Here is a 22,323-nt window from a genome sequence, read left to right on the forward strand (position 1 = left end):
TTAATTTTTTAATTTTAATTTTAAAGTGAAACTGAATTTAATGGAGCAAAAGCTATTTGTAGCTTACCAATATATTCTCTACTATTTTAAAATGCCACTTTTCTGTAAAATTTTGAAACTCATTGAGTCTTATTATTATTTCATTTTGTACTGGTCCTGGGACTGGAACTGAGGGCCTGGTTGCTGTTTTTGAGCTTTTTCTTATGCTCTACCATTTGAGCCACAGCTCCATTTCCAACTTTCTGTTTGTGTTCTGGAGATGAGTCATATGCTTAGGTTGGCTTTGAACTTCTATCCTCAGATTTGAACCTCCTAAGTAGTTGGGAATTACAGGTGTGAGTCACCAGCATCCAGCCTTGAGTATTACTCTTGATCAGCCAAGGCAGGCAATAATAAGCCAAAAGCATTAATTTTAATTTTGATGATTCCGTCTTTTTTCTTATTCGTGGTGTATTTATTCAAATATATATCTTCAGGAGAGTGGCATGGAGGGCACAGAACTCAAGGGAAAAGGGTACAAAATGGAAATAATGACCTCACTGGACACTGACTAAAGTGACCTGTACGTGGAATTAGAAGAGACTTAGAAGGGAAGGACTTGGAGAAAATGAAGAAGAGAACACAATGCATGAAAGGTGATTTACTCATCAGCTAACTCACGTAATTCTAAATCTCTCTGTATATCTCCTGTATAATTAAAAATATAAATATAAAAAAATCTTCCTTGTCTGGCACCTGAAGAATGTGGGATCCTTGACACCATGGAGGAGAGTTTGGTGGCTGCATTTAGCTGACATTATTTCCTTTCCCATCAAAAATAATCATTCTGGTAGATGTGAAGGCAGCCAAAACAGAGAAACTAAATTGAATTCTACATTAAAGTTTTCATGAACTCTTAAAGCTGTGTAGTAATGGAGTAGGTTGAATGAGTGTTGGAAGATTAATTATGAAAGATCTACAATTAAAGTAGATTCTTTATAAATTTACATAATATAATTATTCTTAAAGAGATGCTAGAATGATCAATTTCCAAATGGAGATATGAAGAACACAATCATATCTCAAAAATGACCAGTTATCAAGAGTGGGAAGATTCTATCTATCCAAGAGCAATGAATCAGCAAACGACAAGGTATACTCAAGACAAATTCTCAGAGACCCTTACTAAACTCTGCTCAATAGAAATATTTTTTCCTGTGAGTTTTGGGACTTAGACTTGAAGTTGTCTTTTTGCCTGGTACTTATATTTTCCTTTTTTCTCTAGGAAGATACATCTAATGGCTGGTTCTCTTTTATTAGTTAATCAATACCTTCCTTCTGGTTTAGATTTTCATACTGTAGCAACAAGTACTCATTGAAAAAAAAAAGTAGTTCAGGTAAGTAGAATTGTCCATTATAGAAAAGACTCTGAGGGCCCAAGAGAAACTAAATGACAATCAAGAAATACCAGTCCTTAAAGATGATTGACGAGCCAAAATACATTCATTGAATATAAATACAATTCATCTATTACAAATTATTTTACGTCAGACAAAATTCTAGATCCCTTATTTTGGGAACCCAGAATCTCATAAAATATTTGACATAATATATACTCTCAGGAAGATAAAAGGTGGAATCATAATTTTCAGTGTGTATGACACTAAAACATTAACTTAAATTTTAACTAATAATTTAAATTGTCTGAGATCCAAAATCTGTATAGCTAATACTTATGAAGCAAAGTTTATTAATATTAGGGATTAATAAATTATAAGAAATAAAGAGCATATATTATATTTAGGAAATGAATGTATGACTGAAGGTAAGAGTATGTTTGACAAATGAAATAATTTAATTTATATAGTGTTACAAAGGAAATAAATGATGGTAAAAATAAATTATTTCAAAGATGAATATTTCAGTGCTAATTTCTTGTGACTCCCTAATTAATTTTTAAAAAATAAATTTATTATTTCAAAAGCCATATAATGAGTGACTGTTGTCCTTAATGTACTATGTTATCACTCATCTCCTTTGCCATCCCTTGGTTATCTCATATTGTTACAATTTTTCACCTTGTTATCTGATATATTTTATATGTGCTTAATTGGTTATTTGAAATTGGATAGGGAAGGGGGGAAATCAAGGTAAATGGGGGAGAATGGGAGGGTAATGGGGACCATGTCATTAGAAAGGGTATCAATGTGAAGTTATGCACCTTGTATCTGGTGAATATAATGTAACTCTTCTATTAATCACAATAAAAATATTTAAAAATAAATAAATTTATTTTAGAAATCTTATTTCAGTAACAGAAAGATGAAACTTGTGATTCTTGAAAAGATATTTGATTTTCCAAACTATTGTCAATTAATAGAAAAATATTGTCTCCAGGATATGGAAACAAGAGCCATAAAATGTGTGATTGTTGCTCTTAATGTAGTTATTTCTCATCTCTTTTGTTTTCCTGTGGTTATCTCATATTATTACAGTATTTCACCTTGTTATCTGATACATTGCACTTATGTTTATTTGCTTTTTGAAATAGGATAGGGAAGGGGGGAAAACAAGATGAAGGGAAGGGATGGGGGAGGGAAATGGGGACAAAAACATGAGAAGGGGTATCAATGTTTGTGAAGAAATACACCTTCTATGTGGTGAATATAATATAACCCTTCCATTATTACAATTAAAAAAAATAAACTCCTTATGAATAGGAAAGCCTAATATGCACAGTATGTTTTGGGGTCATAGGTTGGGGCATTTACAATAGGAGGATCAAATCCAATTAGTGTGGTATCATTTCATTAAAAAAAGAAAAAGAAAAATATTGTCTTCTTTGTTTAAACAGTTACTATTTTATAAAAATATCTAGAATTTTCAAACAAAAATTTAATATTATTCTCAACTGGAACAAAATTACTAGATATTTATGTCTTTTTTCTCTGTGATATTTTCAGTCATGTCATCTTGTTTTCTGTTGGAATCTGAATATTTAATACTTCAGTATGAACACTATAAAGCACTTATTAATACAAGTGCCTGTGTTGAAAATACAATAAGCCTGGATATCTTGAAATGAGAAAAGAGCTTCTTCATGTTTGAAATATTTGATTATACATACTCAAGTTGATATGCTTGCTTCTCCTGAAGTATTTCCTCCCAAAATAAATGGTGATCCATGTTTGGAGAAGGATGAGCATGGTATCTCAAGCTGCATCTTGTGTTTTTGTTTAAAATTTGCAGTTTCAAATTCCTTCCATAGAAGGAAAAGCACAACATGGAAGTACTTAGAGAAACCAGAAACACTCTGCTCCACTCTGCGTTTCTAATCATAAGGTGTCACATGCTTTAAAACAAAATTTTATTTGGAAGCAGAAATATGCACAGCCTAAAAGTGTTTTGTGTGGTTTGTTTCAAATTAATCTCTGTGCTAAATAGGTGTCCTCACTCTGCATATAAATGAAGCATGAGGACAGGTAATATTAGTTGGAAAGAGGAGGGAGGTGCAAGTTGATTCAAAGAAAATTACAATTTTAAATATACTTTCGCCATTTTGAAAGGTAAACAATCAAGATTATTTGTAGCGTTATGTAATGATTTCTTTAATATTTTGCAAAAAATAAATTTAAAAACTCCTCTATCAAAAATACATTTTTTGGGGGGTTGGAAAATCAGGTTTCTACTAGTAAGACATCTTTTCTAACCACAACAGCTTTGATTTCTATATTCATACCAAGGGAGAAACCAGAGGTTTAGATCAATTTAGTTAATGCATTAGGCTCAGGGTGGCAGGAACTATCATTTTAAGAATTTGGCTGAGTCCGACATGGAAGTTGCAGCAGGTCAGGCCAGCCAGGAGACCAGGCCAGCCAGGAGACCAGGCGAGCCCAGGTCTGGAATCGAGTCGCTGTTGCCTGTTTGTGAGAATCAGAGAGGGCAGACAGGCGGTTCACCTTGGATGGCTTTTTCTCAAGTATTTTTTTTTTCAATCTATTTGGAACCCGGAAAATGAGAATTTTGATTTTGGGATTAGATGGTGCTAGAAAAACCACCATTTTCTACCGATTACAGGTTGGAGAAGTTGTTACTGCTATTACTTCTATTAATTTTAATGTAGAGACAGTGACATACAACAACCTTACATGCCAAATCTGGGAACTCGGAGGACAGACAAGTATCAGGCAATATTGAAGGTGCTATTATTTAAACACAGATTCAGTCGTTTATGTGGTAGACAGTTGTGACCGGGACAGAATAGGCATTTCCAGGTCATAATTAGCTGCCATGTTGGAGGAGCAAGAGTTGAGAAAAGCCATTTTAGTGGTGTTTGCAAATAAACAGGACATGAAGTAGACTACGACACCCTCAGAGATAGCAAATTCACTTTGGTTATATGCCTTGAAGGATAGGAAACGGCAGATATTCAAAACATCAGCACCCGAATGCACTGGCCTTGATGACGCAATGGAATGGCTGGTTGAAACCCTGAAAAACAAGCAGTAATTCAGTCACTCCAGCTCCTCTGAAACAAAGGTAACATGGTATCTCCCTGCAGTCAGGTGTGCTTCAGGTGTGTACATGTGAAAACTGTGACTGATAGCATTTTTAGAACTGACTGCAGCATCTGTAATAGACATGTTAAAAAATAATAAAACACATGTATTTTGTTGAAGGTATAACTTGGTCAAATCACCTGAATGTTCAATGTAATGTAAAATATTTCTTCCTTGCTCTTCTGTGTTAAGGTATGCTATTTATATGGAGTTCTCGCTCAAATAGAGTTCTATCAAAGAATGCACTCTACTCAGGAGGAAAAACGCTATTTCTGAATAAATGGTTGCATCTTGATTGTTTTTTTTTCCCCTCACAATAAAATCAGTCTTCCCAAAAATTAGACTCAGTAAGGAGGCTAGAAACATACCATGTACTATAATCTTCATTTACTTACCACATTTAAGCTTGCTCAATTGAAAGCTGGTTGCAGACATGAATGTGATTTTGGTGGTGAACTTTACTGGCTGATCTGTAATTGTCATTCCAAGTATATTGTAGTCATCAAAATAATTCTATATATATTGACTTAATTGACTCACATAACTCTGTTGTATAATAGTTCTTCGTGGTAGTGGGCTCAAGGTTTTGAGAGGCTGCTGGCTTGCCCACAGACATAGGACTCAAAGTAAGACTTTTGGGTTTGAAGCTTGTCTCATAAATTACACTATATATTCCTGAACATACCAACACTGGCAATACACAGAAACTAAAAATAATTATGGTTAGAGAACATCGAAAATAATGTCTATATAAACTTACTTGTTTATGGTAATCTTACCTGGTAATGTTGAAAAAAAAGAAACCTAGTACTGAATGGATATATTTCATGGAATTTACAATATAATAAAGAAAAAATAACATTAAAAACAATGAAAAACATTTTAAGAAAAAGAAAATAATTTGGCAACTTGTGTATCATATCTCCTAATGACACTGTGCATTTCTCTTTAATAGACCCAAACCATGTACCTTAACTCAGTTCACATTAAAAATAATTCTTCCTGTCTGAATATGCCACCTATACATGAGATTTTTCAGATCTCTATTAGTTTACTTTTCCTAATTTTCTGTAATTTTCCTAATATAACATAAACCATATTTTTCCTTCAACAAATAAAACTCTTTATTCTTTCTTCATAAGATTTCATTTTTCTGTAGTTTGCAATTTTCCTATGGACATAGTAAATATTCAATGAAAGTGACTATATATTTAATTAAAACACAATTGGAAATCCTTCATCCAATGACTGCCTTGGGCCAAGAATATATTGTGTCAGAAAATGAAATTACCTGTTAAGAATGGAGTAATTATTCCTGGTTTTGAATTTCTATTTTGTATACTGTATAGTTAAGAATGATCTATATCCATTGATAATACATTTATCTTGCTTATTTAACCATTCATTCAGACACATGTCTCCAGGAAAGTTAAAAAAAGGCAGTGACTAACTGTGAGCATCTATTATAGGTGAAGGAGATGGTTAATAACCATGCTAACCTCATAAAGACAGTATTCCTGAGAGATAAGAAAGCTAAAAAGTCAAATGAAAAGTTAAATACATTGTGACATTTATTTTTTATTGTAATTAATAGAAGGGTTACATTATATTCGCCAGATAGAAGGTGCATTACTTCACAAACATTGATACCCCTTCTCATGTTTTTGTCCCCATTTCCCTCCCACACCTCCTCCCCTCATCTTGTTTCTCCTACTTCCCTATCCTATTTCAAATAAACAAATAAACTTATGTACAATATACCAGATAATACTTTAAAACTGTGACATTAATTTGTATAAAGAGGAGCTATTGATGAAATTTTTCTTGGTTTTAATGAAGATAAAATCCAAGTGCCAAACTACAGAGGTATCTATGCTAAGGGAATCCTGGGGCCTGGATAATAGGTCATACATGGCAAAATGAGCAGAGATAAAACAGTGATGTACATACATTTTCATAAACTCAGAAATTTTGCAATAATGTAATAATCTCTATTTTCCTTCTATTAGGAAGGAAATGCTCTATTAGGTATAGCATTCTATACCTAATCCTCCACAAGTTTAATTCTTTTATACTCATAATTTCTCATTAAATGGGGGATAAATGCAACTGAATCAGTTTATTCTCAATTAGTGAGGCACCATTAACAGGTCCAGTTTTTGTTTCTATAGGAATAATGTTCTTCTGCAAATATCTATTTTACACTTCTGCAAATACTTTTTTGTACTTTGAAACATTTCTGTTGATATGGTAAAATTTAATCTGTTACTATCTTTGATATGTGATGTTTGGCTTCTATGCTTTTTATACAAACTTAATTGCAATTCATCTGAAAAAGTTTTAAATTGTCTAGAAAAGATACATTTTCTTCTTTTATGAGTGTTCACATATGTTTAAAATCAAAGAGAAATTAACTCCTAATATTTTATAAAAATTACATTCAAGATCAGATAACAATAAAAAGTCCCACATAAAGTTGAGTAGAAATAACGCAACTTGCACATTTAATAAAGTTAAATCAGGAAATAGCACACTTCAAATTCATATAGCCTGAATTTTCTGTCTTACTCCTCTATGTAAAATGCTGTAGCTATGAAGTCTATGAAACACATTGATAAATTATTTGTCACTTTCTTATGGAGATGTATGAATATTTAAGTATATTAATCAATAATTTCATTCCAAAATATTTTACCAAGGTCACCTGAAAACATTTCATGTGCATATTTAGAATATGTGTATTATCCGTCATTGCCAAGGCCTAAAAATGCTATATGAATGTAGATTCACTTCAAACTGATTCATCTGTGCCATGGAATAAGAATCATACAAAAGACAATGTGCAGACATGCAAAGCAACAATGATGGTCAAAAGTATGTATATAAGAAAAGTTAGAGACATAGTAAGGTACAGTGGCTCACATTTATAGTCCCAGGTACTCTAACATGTAGGTCAGTAGGATTGTAGTTCAAGGCCAACCCCAACAAAATGTTAGTAAGCCCTCCTGTTTTGCGTTTCAACTTTGAGGCTATCATATGGAAAAAGACCAAAGTGATTCCTTAGTCTCAAAATAACTGAAATATCAAGGGGGGGTAAATGTTAGGTATTCTAATATTCTATTTCTAATAATTTGTAGCAAAAATTACAGAAATAAAATCAAATATAGTGAGTTTATAATTGTTTACCATGTGTATCCTTATAAGAAATAAGAATGTACAGTAATGATCGTTTCTTCAAAATCTTTTTTAAATTTGTATTTTCTAAAATGAAAAGCATTCAGTTATTTCCTTTTATATAAGAATGTTCTACCTTTTTAACTTAATTCCAATTAAACCTGGTTATAGTCTGAATTGAGCCCAAGAAGCACGGGTTTGGAAGTTCTATGGCCTTCCTAGGCCTGTTACATTCCTCCTCTACCATGATGATGTCCATCACAGGGAATCTTGGGAAGTTGTTTAAGACACTGCATACTTGTCACTGAGAAAGCCTTATGTTCATAAAACTTGAGTCCCTCTACTATGATGGCCTGAATTAGGAGGAATATTTATTTTAATATAAAACTGCATTCTGATTGAACTCTCTCATGTCCTCAGAAAAGAAAATCAACGCTTGTATTACTGTAAATTAAAATGAACAGATAGATCCTGTAACATTGTTCTCTACCTAGAAGTTTTTTTCTTATTCTGTACCCCAACAATCATTCTCATATTCAGTCAGCAAACATTTATAGAGTAAACAGTTTAAACTGAAAGAAACTGCCTTGTGTGTCTCTTCTTGACTAAAACCATGGCTGTCTCAAATTCCCTACTTAGGTTTTTGCTTCATAGAATTAATTATGCAACAGAAGTCTTCCCTATCATTTAGCATAAGGGAGCCACCACTTTTCAGACTAAATGTACAATTGTCATTGCTTAATACTCTATTATTTAAATTCAATATATTTATTTCCAATTCTTGGAAGCAGTAAGCCTGATTTTTTCTCTTTATATTTCACAAACAGTACTGGCAAGACCATGTAAGCAACAAAGAATGAAATTAATTTTCACAAAGCCAAGTGCTTCCCTGTTTTCTTACATTTCACTAAGTCCCAAATCACTTTCTACTTAAGCATGTCAGAATTTATAAAATGTTCATGCTTGACATTTTCTACAAAAAGAAACCTTGCAATGAGAAGACAAACTACAAATGTGATTTCCAGTAAACCTTTATCCCAATTGAATTATGTATACTTTGCAATTATGAATGATAGAATTCATTTTTGAGGGGAAAATAATGTAAATATCTTTGAATTATACTTTGATGTTAGTTGTAATAGGTTAATTGGTTTAGAATCTTTATTTGGTATAAAATCATCATCTTACACCCACTAACATTGAGAATGAATTGTTATTTGAAAACATTGATGACATTACTGGTCACATAATTGTTTAATTGCCATTTAATCAATCATAAGTCAATGATCAGATGGTTCAAATCATAAAGTGTTGGACTTGTGATTCTGGATTTATACTGACTCTATTTAAGAATAATATGGTGGGGCTAGGAGTGTGGCCTAGTGGTAGCGTGCTTGCCTAGCATGCATCAAGACCTGGCTTTGATTCCTTGGTAATATACATAGAAAAAGTCACAAGTGGTGCTGTGGCTGAAGTGGTTGAGATCTAGCCTTGAGAAAGCCCCAAGGACAACACGGCCACTGAATTCAAGCCCTGGTCCTAAAAAAAAAAAAATGAATACTAGGGTAAAGGCAAAATACTTATATTACATTACTAAAAAGAGAAGAAGGGGAGAATACAGTCAATAGTTCAATGTAGGGAAGGAATGGGTAAGGAGGAATGGATAAAAATGTTGAAATGGGTGGCACTGATCAAGACCTACTTGATCAGGAGGCTGAGAGCTGAGCATCGCGGTTCAAAGCCAGTCCAACACTGAAGAATTTGAGACTCTTATCTCCAATTATCTTCCAGAAAACCGGAAGTTTGGCACTGTGGCTCTAGGGATAGGGCAGTAACCTTGAGCTGAAGATGTCAGAGACAGCTCCCAGGCTCAGTGTTTAAGCCTCATGACTGACAAAAGAAAAAAGAGAAAAAGACATATTGCATTAATCAGCTGCATTGTCAAATGGCAACTCCTTTGTACAACTTCTTAAAAATAATAAAAAGAAGAAAAATACAATAGGATGGCATAGGAAACCAAGAGAAAATTATAACTTCTTTTACAAAAGTGTAGGACAAATTACTGGACAACTCCGGCTGCCCTAGCTTTTCTCTCCTTTTCCTTTTGAAGTTCCCAGAGTACCTAGGAGGGACTGGGGACTCAGTATCTTAAAATAAAATAGGAATATCTAGAATAGAATTTATGTTACATTTTAGACATATAACTCAATATATAATGTGTTCTGGATACCTCAACGGCAGTAACAAAATGTGGCCTATGCAGAAAGTAGTCTATGTTCATTATGTCAAAGCAGCTTTCCTTAAGCTTTTGATTTCTGCCTGCCTTCACTACCTGAATAAAAGTATTAAAACTTCATTTTTATTCTGTCTCACTTGAGTCATCAAAATGATCGAATAACTTGTCCTTGATAAATCTGCTTTCGAGCAAGACTTAAGCTCAAGATAATGTGACATCATCCGGTAAGTAATAAATAATGTGATCGATAAATTCCATGTTTATAATTGCACAGCCCAAAAGCCATTCTATTACTCAGAGATTGTGTCCATATGTGGACACAATCAAACTCGTTATCATACTCTTTCAGATGTTGCAAATGCTCATTATGTACTTGTCAAGAGATTCAGTCTTTTGAAGCGCAATTTAAAAATAAACAGGACAGTGAGTTAGTGAAAATAGAAAGAGTAGGCCAGCAGTAACCATTGTGGAGATAGATGGGAAAGGCCTCTGGATGTGAGCTTTGGATTCAGTGTCCTGTTCTAGCATCCAAATTTTTCCCTGACAAACAAGTACCCAGGTGGTGCTTCTGGATGCACCTGGTATCCTGTAGGTATGATTCTACAGTTGGTGACACTTGACTAAAATGAGTAATGCAGTGGAAAAGAACCTGCAACAGGTGTTGGTAAGCAAAAACAAATTTCATTTACAAATATGGAATATCACTGAATCTTTCTTATTTATATTTATCATAGTCCAACTTGGATACTTTGAATTTTTTCCCCTTGTATAAAACTTGTATTAAAAGTAAATTGAGATCTATAATGATTGCTGTTTTCATTTTTTTCTATTTAAAGATTTAAAGTACTATAGTTTTACTATTGATGATTCTGGTATAAAGATGGAATAAGTATTCAGTGAGTGTTGGTGATTTACCCAAAGGCATAGAACTAATAATAATAAAATAAGGATCCTGCCACATGGAAATGTTCAAGCAAATATTGCAGTTATTGTATTTTGTCACTTTAGTATTGCCGTGATCCAGTTTGTAAGGACAAAGACTCAGAACCTTCAGTTGTCTCGGTACATATTGACATTTGAGGACAGCAAGAGCCCACGAAAAGTAACACTGCTCAGGAGAATAGTTGGGATATGACTGGATTTCATGAATAAATCCTCCAGATTATCTCCAGAATAGGGCAGAGAAATGAGATCTAAAATAACATAGTTATTTAACATAACCTAGTTATGTTATTTTAGCATGATTGAAGCTTTGTCTTTAGAAATGAGTTTTCTATTATTTGTAAGCTTGGCTGTGCAGCAGAAATGTGGGTTAGATTCAAGCCAGCAGTCTTCTATATACATTCAAGCTGTACCTTTATATGGGGTCAGAAATCTTCAAAGAATATGTAAGATAAGACTAGTAAATGTTTAGTTACTAAATCTTTCCTCTATATTTGATTGCTAAGCCTTTATTATGTCATAGCTAAGAAAAATAAATGGATTCAATAGTGTAGGTAACAGATATTCATTTCTCTCTATTCCAGAGTCTGGGCATTCCAAGATTAACATGGAGATTAACATGGTTTTCAGTGAGCTTCATGGTGTTAACATTTTTGCTCATTTTTTGGCACACCAGGAAGGACTAGGCAGCTCAGTCCCTTTCTAATCGAATTAACCTATTAATCTCATCACAAGCTGTTTCATCTAAACTATGTTACTGCACACAGCCCTCACTTAAATCTGAGAGGCATTCAGATAACTCAGCAATGAGCACAAAGATTTCATGCTTATGGGTTTACTCCAAAATACACAATGTCCATTTACTACATATGGCACTGTTAGAATTGCTCTGACTCTACTACAGAGCTAAAAAAGATACCTGGATTAGATGCTCTGATTTTCTGAAAGTCACAAAAGGTAGACCTATAGAGAACCAAGCACCACAGGTTTCATCTCGGGATTCACATCTTTGACAATAATTAACCACTCTTATACCCACTCCTCAAATATGTGGAGTTTTCTCAGTTGTATACTGTTTGATTGATATTAATGACAAGACCATGTTTTTCTTAAAAACAGTAATTTTAAATAAGAAGGTAATATATGGGGCCGGGAGTTTGGCCTAGTGGTAGAGTGCTTATCTAGCATGTACGAAGACCCAGGTTCGATTCCTCCGTACCACATACATAGAAAAAAGCCGGAAATGGTGCTGAGGCTGAAGTGGTAGAGCTCGAGCCTTGAAAAGGTCCAAGGACAGTGCTAAGACTTGATCTCAATCCCAGGATTGGGGAGGAAAAAAAGAGAAGGTAATATATTTGGTTTTTCAAGGAATTTCATTTGTACTTCCTTTTATTTTCCCTTCCATTTCTTTTCTTCCTCTTCCTTTCTTCCTTTCTGGTTTCATTCCTTGCTATTGACTATAAAGAGAAGTTGTGCTTCTGAATGTAGCATATATCTATTTTTCTTTACTTAGCTAAATTAATTTCAAAAATCATATTTCATAAAAGGATTTAGAATGTAAATTCTGGAAATCCTGCTATTCAGGCTTCTCTGAACTCTTAATGGCTAGTAACTACACTCTACTACACCATTACTTTCAGATAGCTTTATTTTAGTTACATTGGATGCCAATGAAAAAAGTATAGAGGCAAGTGCATATAACAATGTATGGAAAACCTTATCTATAATTCTAAAAAGTTAGGTCTATCTAAAAATTAAAGTACCTATTAGTTACTCTAAAATCCCTTGATTATAATTTTAGCATAGAATTTATAAATTGCATAAATGTGTGTAATAGGACAAGAGACAGTGGATAAAATTTTTAAGGTAAAAAGAAAGTATAATCAGATTGTTTACATAGAATTAGCTATGATGAAATTTTTTTTGAGTTTAGAAAATTCAGCCATTAGGAATAGAGCGTTTATTAATATATAAGTTCACTTACTAGTTTCCCATAGTTTGGGTAACTGGAGATAGAAGGTCAGATTTTCTGTAAGCAGGAATCACTTTTATTTATACACTAAGTTTTGTGAGGATATCGCTGGGAATCTTGGAGTGGAATTTTCATTCTCTAATACCTGAAATTTAAGATTGGTTGAACTTTTTTTGCTTAGAAATACAGTGCATTTCTTTTTTCTTTTCTTTTTTTCATTTTAATAATGTCACCCATTCCTTTCTTTTCTCTCTAAATCTATTTTTTTAAAGGAAAGTAAAAAGTCTTAGACTCACACATCTTGAGTAAGGTGTTATTAGCACTGGGAATTGAACAAAGTTTCACATGTTTCCTAAGCAGTGTCCAATTTATTAAATTATTCCTGAGTATGTGTCTGGACCATGATCCACTTATTATAAACATTTTATTATTGCAGTTGCATTCAAAAATATACCTCACCATCTCCAGTTTCTTAATTTAGACAGAAATTCACAGATGTTTTGTGTCCAGGCAGGCCCAGGATCATCATTCTTCTGATATTAACTTCTCACATACCTATTAAAATAGGCATTCACGGGGCCAGGATTTTGGCCTAGTGGTTAAAGTGCTTGCCTAGCATGCATGAAGACCCGGGTTCGATTCCTCGGTACCACATACATAGAAAAAAGCCGGGAGTGGTGCTGAGGCTCAAGTGGTAGGCTCTTGCCTTGAAAAAACCCAAGGACAGTGCTCAGGCCCTGAGCTCAAGCCCAGGACTGGCAAAAAAAAAAAAATAGGCATTCACCACCATGTGTAGTTATTGGTTACCATAAGTTTCCAAATGTTTTGTGCCAGAAGGGTTTTGAACTCCTGTCCTGATCTCTACCTCCAAAAAAGAATAACAAGCACAAAGCACTAGTAAATAGCTTCCAAGTATTTTCTAAGTATAACCATCATCTTAATATCTTTAATATTCAGAAAAATGTAAAGCATCAAGCCTCAAAATCAAGCAGAAGAAGCAGGTCTCATCTTCAGGAAGGACTGAATAAAGGAAAGAAGAAAGTTTGTTCTCCAATAATAATCTTTGTGATGGTGGTATTACCTAGTAGCATCTAAAGGGATGTGCTGGTTTGTATAAAATAGCATTAATTTCACGTATGCTATTTTCACACATTCCTGTTATTTAAAATGTTCTTTTAGATAGGCTTGGGAAAGAATGGCTTCACTAAATAATGAACTATTGCTGGAGCTCTGAGCTGTTAGGGTGAAATCTAGGTAGGTGACAATTACAAATTGTTCAAAAAAAGAACAAAAGAATAGAGACTGAATTTCTTTCTTTCTTTCTTTTTTTTTAATTTGAGAGTTCCTGAAGCAGAATGACTCAGTTCTATGCATGACTTAGCCAGTAGAGGTAATAGAGTTGAGTCCTACATCCAAGTCAGTCCATGTATAACTTCATAATTCAATTGATTTAATTGTACTGTTCCAGTAAACTCCCTGTCAATACAGAATAACAAACTGAGGACATTAATAAAAAATTAAATGCCTTGCATTGATACATTAAATTTAAAAGACATATTCTTTTAAAAAAAATACTCTGAAAAAGCATTTAAAAATATTATACCAACAGGAGCACAGAGTAACAATTTATTCTGCACTAGTATTGATGAAGAGCTCCCGGTATTCTGAACTCACCAGCAGAGGTCAAATTGAAGAAAAACACCATTAAAGTAAAATTGCATTAAACTGATTAAAAGAAAAGAGGAAGGAGGTCCAAGATGAGTGACTAGAGAAAAGGCAATATCAGAGCTCTCCCTGCTCAATCTGAAATACAAAATTCTAATGGAGTGTGGACCCCTAGCAACCAGTGACAGTCTAGCCCCAATCAAAAAACATTAAGAAAATGGAAGAGTTCAGTGGTAGCAGTATTGAGGAAACCCTGGGCATGGCAGGCAGGAAGGTGGGGTTGACACAGTTGCATAACCAAGCTGATAAATGGATGAGGAAATGAGCTTTCATTGAACACAAACAGTGCATTCAGCATGTTATGAACATATGGGACAATGAGTGCTGACTGAAATGCAGATCTCTAAACATCAAGCATTAAACTCTATTATACTACTTTTTCTTCCTAACTGCTTTTCCTGCCTACATTATAACAGTCCTTTCTGAGACAATCTTTACCATTTCAGTGTTTGTTTGTTTTTTCATTTTTATTTCCCTTAGTGCTAGGAATTAGCCCATCCTACATAACAAACCACCTGAGCCATATCGCTCTATGTGGAAAGAACAATCTGATCAGATAGCTCTGTTATGTTCATTCTTTCAGATGTTGTAAATGATGAGTGGTCCAGATTAGATAAAGTGGTTAAGTTAGGTAGGAATTGCCTTTGTATTATGTAGAGCTAGAAAATGCAAAAGAATGCATTTAAATTCCTATCTGAGAACATAAAAAATAATGTTAATATCAAAGAAGATTAATTCATTATGCTTATTTATTCATCCAGCCATCTGTTTACTTAATCCAGGATTTACCCAGAGTATCCAAAAAGGTACTATGGAAAAAATGATGATTCTAAAAGATATGTTGAGTAAATGGTTCTGAGGTAACATGAATATAAATGAATTGTGTTTTCTTCACAATTCTGGAACTAGGAAGAAGGAAAGAAGGAGGAAAAGAAGGAAAGAGGGAGAGATGGACGAAAAGAGAGGAAGGGAGGGAGGAAAGTACTAAAGGGAATAGAAGGGCTTGTAAAACAAAGAAATCTAGAAAGTAAAGAGATAGAGAATGGGGAAGGTAGGAGTGAAGGGTAAAGATGAAATAAAACAAAAAAATTGTTAGTTATCACTAAGATAATGCATAAATCTCTCAATAAATTAAACTTGTTTTGGAAATTGATTAGAACAAAAACGTGATCAGAGAAAAAGGAAGAATTAGGAAATTGGAATTTCTGTCTGTCTCTCAGTCTTTCACTCACTAAATCACTCTCTTGATCTCAAAGATGCCTGATTTGAAACAAGTGTTATTTTTGATCAGTTAATGAATCAGTGTGTTATGGAAAGGGAATTGTATTCTGGTCACACCAAGCAGATGCTCTATTCTATGTATAGGTGAGAGAGTCTCACATTTAAAAGGCAGATTAGTCCTCACTGCCAAAGTAAGCCCTCAACTAAAGCAAGGAGAATAATCAGTTCCACATGGAAGCCTCAGGAAAGCTTTCGAGGAAGTGACAACATCTGATCTGGATTTGAGAGAGGGAATAGCTCAGTTGGATTCAATATGCATTGTGGGCTTATTAAATGCAAGGTACTCTGCTAAGGTGCCATGGAGCATAGAGAAGGGAATAAAATACAAATTCTCCAATCTAGGGATTTACAGCCTAATGAAAGAGACTGACACACACATAAGTCCCTATGGAAGTTGTCTTGACATCATTAAGTTTAATCCTGAAATATACTGAAGTGTCTGGCATTCTTAAAGAGCTTAGCCCTTACAACATATGCTGCAATGACTTGGGAAAAGCTGCCTAGTCAAAATTAGGCTGTGGATGATTGGTTTTGTTATCAATTTACTATGTACTCATTCAATAAATAGCTGTTGACTGCTTGCCTGAACAGGGAAAGATGGAATCCTGAAGACACAAGGTAAAATATCAGTTTATCTTCATTGGAGAAAGCAATATTATACTGAAGACTATAGGCTCATTATATTTCATTGAAGCCCACATTATACATTAGTGGTACAATAAGCATTCAATACATCACATAGAGGCAATGTTAATGGGAGTTCAATTGCATGGTGCTAGGTTTGCAGCCTTACAGTATCCGGTAAAGGTGGATGCAATTGTGAACATTCTTTTCAGATGAAGAAGCCAGTGTACAGAGGAGTTAGCTTGCTCCACAATAAAAGGATAAACTTGGATTCATAACTAGAGAATGCATTTCTGGAATCTCTGCATCCATAAATGAAAGAAATACACTTGCATGAATAAACTGTGTAAACTATTCTGGACAAGAGGTTTTCAGAAGTTTTAGAAGAATTGTGATGGAAAGGGTATAAGAAAGCTATCACAAGATGAGAATGAAATGAAAATATAACGAGAAAGTTGGCTATAATGACACCACAATGCAAAGTTGTAAGATTTCCTAATGGAACTTTGAAGCATCAAGTGTTCCATTATTTGATTTCTTTAAAGGTGGATGTTCGAGCTGTGTATGGTGGCTCACACCTGTAATCCTAGCTACTCAGGAGGCTGAAATTCAAGCGAGGATCAAGGTTCAAAGCCAACCTGGACACAAAAGGATCTGAGAATCTTATCTCCAATTAACCTCTAGAAAACAGAAAGTGGGGGTTGGCTTAAGGGTAGGGCGATAGCCTTGAGCTGAAGAGCTCAGGGACAGCACCCAGGCCAAGATCAAGCCCCATTACACACACACACACACACACACACACACACACACACACACACACACACACACACAGTATGTTGGGCAAGTGCAATTGTGAATTTTTTTTCTTTTTTCCCAGAAGTTCCATTTTAGATGGGATTTTTTTTAACCATTATATTTGAATACTGGTGTGGGAAAAGTGTGTCCAGGACCAATTGTAATCATACTCAATGTGAGTGATTATTCCTGAGCCAATGGAACTAGAAAAGTACCTGGAACATTATCACACTTGTGAGAGCCCTGCTTCCTATTCCTTCTGGTAAATCTTTATAAAGTATATTTTCTCATCCATCTCATTTATAGCCAACATTCTAAAACTCTAGTACAAATCAGTGGTTTACATATACCTTATATTATTTCAACAAATTATTAAATGAGTTACTTTAGCTAGAATTTATCCTCTTTATTATATTATATTGTTCAAATAGAATTGTTTTTTGACAGTCTCTATTATGACAACCACAAGTGTTCCTAAGACATAAGTAAAAAGGCTGATTCTTCAAAGTCAAATAATGGAATGTTAGGACTCTGATAGTTACATTTTCTGTGTAGTCACTCTCATATACTACTGTAATCCTCTTTTAAGTACTGATTTTTCCTCAACTTCTCCTTCTCTCCTTCATGAAGTTGTTACATCTGTTGTTCTAACTGAAAAAGTTTTTATCTACTCATTACTAGATTTTCATTCAAGTCTGACATTTCAAAGAAATTCCTAAGATGAGTTCCTCTGCTGTCTTTTGAGGCAAATCTCCAATTTTTAATTTGATATTTTATAGTTTAACCATTTATTTATTATTGCCATTACAATTGTTGCCTCAATAATATATAATAATAATTATTATTATCATTATATATTTACTATACATTCAGGGAAGTTTCATACATCATTTAATTTGCTTACCCAAACTTATTGATTAGTTTTAGTTGTATCTTCCAATTGTGCTCCCTTCTCTCTGTTAGTCAACTTATAAGCATATACATATTGTTATGTATACAAGTTTGTATGTGTTCATTTTCAGTGCATATATATCCTATCTTATTTTATGTTATATAATTCACATGTTTTTCTATATAGTGTGACAATATACGTACAACCATATTTATATGTAAGTATATATATGTCATTATTAGTAAAACCTAGTCTTTATTTATGAAAATTTATTTTTATATAGTCTTCCATATAAAATCATTCACACACTTACTCTTTTTTTGTGGTAAAACTCTCAACTGCACTTTCATCTACCGTATAATAAGTCTCTGAATATCATAACATGTACTTTTTGAAAAGATTGGTTTGTTTTCTTTTACCAGCTACAATTTATACAATATTGTAATTAAAAATTGGAAAACTGTTGTTTCTGTCTCGAGATAATTTTACTCATCATTGTTCATGCACATCATATTCTTGATTCTTTAAATGGATATATTGATGTGAACACTGGCCATACTACTGGTTTGTATTGTTCAAGGACAAAAAATATGCAAAAAAAATCTTATTTATCTTTGCAATAATGATACAAGTATATGACAGATTTTTCTTCTGTGTGATTTCTTTCAAGCTAAACTTTCTTTTAAAGTGAAGATATTCATTTTGTTTTAATTATTGATATGTCACAATTCCTATTTTGTTTCAAATATATATTTTAGGCAAGTATTTGTAACTTGTTTTCACACACACATAACATACAGTTGTAACCTATGACGGATGTGGTATACTTTAACTAATGTGAGAATTCTATAACTCCAAGGTATGATGAAGTATAATAACAATATTTGAAATATTGAATGCTGTGAAGGCTGTGAAGCCTTTAATCTTTGCTTAAATGAAACTTTTTCATCTGCTCTTTAAATTCAATTCTATGCCACTGGCTGACACAGAATATGGTATTGTGAATTCCAAAGTTCACATGTAGAATAAATATGCAATTATTTTAGGAAAACTGCTTAAGTAGGATAATGACCTTTGAGCTAAGTTGTAGCAGTAATTGAAAATTGATTCAGAGAACATGGGTCGAGAGGTCATTAAAAAGAGGGGAAAAGTTTATTTTATTCAAAAATATGGATACAAGAGTGTAGGCTACACAGGGGAACTAATTATTAAATCTTATCATTGTGAATAGAGTTTATTTTGTAAATCAATTTAGGTCTGGTGTTCAAATAAGTGTTATTTCTTATTTTCTACAAAACAGTTCCTTATGCCTGAGTGTAAAGAAATTTAACCTTCTTTCTTTCATCAAAGATCTTCTCTTTGTTACATCATCTACTTATAAACTCCTGTGAAAACAGTGCCTGACTTTAAAATATAAATGGCCCATATTTGTTCTGTGTTCTAATATATTGTGTGCTCTTTACAGAACTCAAAGAATGTGAGATACCGAACTGAATATAATTTTGTGGTCTCCATTTCTTTTCCAGATATTTGGGGTTTGATGTTTTGCAACCATATAAAACTTATAATTATAATTAAAATAATAATTATTTGAAAACAGTGAGTTGAAATTTTGAGATATTCTAAGTATTTCCCAGAAATTTTGCATTTTGTGTTCATTTGTTTACTTGTTTCATTTTGTTTTTCTGTCGATGCTAAGGATTGGACTCAGGGCTTCCCAGTGTATCTGCTTGTATGATAGCCATGAGTCATGCTTCTTTTCCACTGTGTGATTCTATTACTGTGAAAATCAACTTCTTCCTTCTCTGATATAAAGATTGATCTTAGTGCCTGATACTTACTACTCATATCACTTGAGCCACATCATAGCTCTAAAATATTGTTATGAAAAAATGTTTTCTCTCACTCAGACTTGAAAACGGATTCCTCCTAGCATCTACCTATTTATTTGCAGTCATCACAATTAGTAAAGTCCAAGCAGAAAGCAAGAAATACTTCTCAGTATTTTTCAATATTCTTTATTTTGGATGCTTATAAGAAAAGTGTTTTCACTCAGTTCTACATGTGCCAAAAGCAGAAGAACTACATTAAAATTTATTTCATAGAATAGGCATTATAATATATGTATTTGATGAATGTTTTGCAAATAAATGTTCACAATTCTTTTTCACTCTAGTTAGTAATTGTCATAATGAATTTGCAAAATTGTTTAAAATTGAAGAGTTAGACAGTCTATTCCCAAACTTCATGTAATTAAATGTGTCTCCAAAAACTATATTAAATTTAATCATTATCAATTAATTTTCAAGTTTAGAACATTGTCTTATATTATAATTATTAGAGTAGAGGCTAAACAGCAGTGGCTCACTCTTGCAACCTAGCAACACAGAGAATGAGTTCTGAAGATCACAGTTCAAAGTAAGTCCAGGTAAGAATGTCCATGAGGTTTCTATCTTCACTTAATCACCCAAACTAACAATAAAACTTGAATAATGGAGCTGTGGCTTTGTAGTAGAGTGCTAGCCTTGAGCCAAGATGCTCAGGGACATTGTCCAGATTGTGAGTTCAATTCCCAATACAAGCACAAACACAAGCATACACATACACACACACATACAGAAATATTACAGAACCAACAGATATGATGGTCACAGAGCAGGTTACATAAGTAATTGTCTCAAGTGAACCAAATTTAATCAAATGAATACCTTGCTTGCATGGAACCTAGGATAGGGCCCATAGAATTCTTTTACAGTAGGAAAAAATAACTCTTTAGAAAGGTTCAAAAGAAGTTGAATATCTGTGGCACGCATCTGTAATACTTACTGCTAGCTACTCAAAGGCAGAGATCTGGAAATCATGGTCTTAAGTCAATAGGTATAGGAAAGCCAGATGTGTAGCTGTGACTCACATTGTAGATCACTAGAGATCAAGTTTGTACTTCCACTTAGGAGCCAGAGAAACTCAGTTAAACTCAGTAGCATAGCAGCTATGGTGAAACTTGGGATCTGATTATAGTCCTAGACCCAGCAAAACTATGGTGTAGATACACCATGAGATGTTTCAATCAAGGAGTGATGGGATTCCTCCAATATCTATTTGCTGAGTACTTTGAATTACAGGCCATTGTTTCTGGAAAAACATAATCTTACGAATATCCTTGGAAGATTGTTTAACATTACTTTTGATATACTCATATTTTATATAAGCATTTATAATTATAGGAAAACATTCATCACTGATACATAGATTAGATAGATAGATATATACATATTTGGTTACTTCCACAAGGATAAATACCATAAAGAAAAACTGACACAAGATTAAAATCCATACATAGTTTCTATGTCATTTACCACATTTTGTCACAAATATCCAAGGTATACATCTAGGAAATCACTGCAAAGATGTTCTGTGATGTCTTTATGATACCTGTCACTCAGTTTGTAATTGAATATATGTTTTTATCTTCATCATTTTATCACCCAGCAAATGCAATATGAGTTGAATAGTCCAGCCCCAGGAGATGGTTTTGCTTTCATTGGGATTAACGCCCACTGCATTTTAAATGATTATCATCATATAGAGGATCCATTGTGACATTTTCATAAGTGTGCACAATATACCCTAATCAACTATCCCTCCATCTCTCTCCCTCATGCCCTCACCTCCCCTTAAAACAGCAATGTCTTTTTCAATGTTGCTTGATATTTTAATATACAAGCTAGTTGAGAAAAAAGCTTTATTGAAAGGAAAACTGTCATAAACACGAGGCAAAATGCATGCAGATATGAAATTCTGGGCTGATCTTAGAGGAAAAAATCATAAAAACAAGCAAACAAAAATAAAGCAGTCCACTCCCATGCTCCTGGATTGGAAGAATTAACATCAAAATGACAAACTTGCCAAAGACTACCTACAAATTCAATGCAATACCCATCAGTAGTATCACAATGTCCTTCTTTAAGAAATAGAAGAGTCAATCCAAAATTTCATATGGAATAAAAAAAGACCTTGTATAGAAAAAACAATTCTTAGCAGAAAGAACAGCACAGGAGGAATTTCAATACCAAACTTTAGTTTCTATTACAGAGCTACAGTGACCAAAACAGCTTGGTACTGGCACAAGAACAGGCCTGAAGAC

General features: G+C 33.6%; 1 pseudogene; it reads left to right on the top strand.

Annotated features, from left to right (window-relative positions):
- The first annotated feature begins 3,945 nt into the window (after nucleotides 1–3,945).
- On the top strand, nucleotides 3,946–4,488 carry LOC150064639 (ADP-ribosylation factor-like protein 1 pseudogene; annotated as a pseudogene).
- Nucleotides 4,489–22,323: the final 17,835 nt, after the last annotated feature.

This window comes from Megascapheus bottae, chromosome 4, assembly GCF_031878675.1.
Source record: "Megascapheus bottae isolate mThoBot1 chromosome 4, mThoBot2.hap1, whole genome shotgun sequence".
NCBI classification, from domain to species: Eukaryota; Metazoa; Chordata; class Mammalia; order Rodentia; family Geomyidae; genus Megascapheus; species Megascapheus bottae.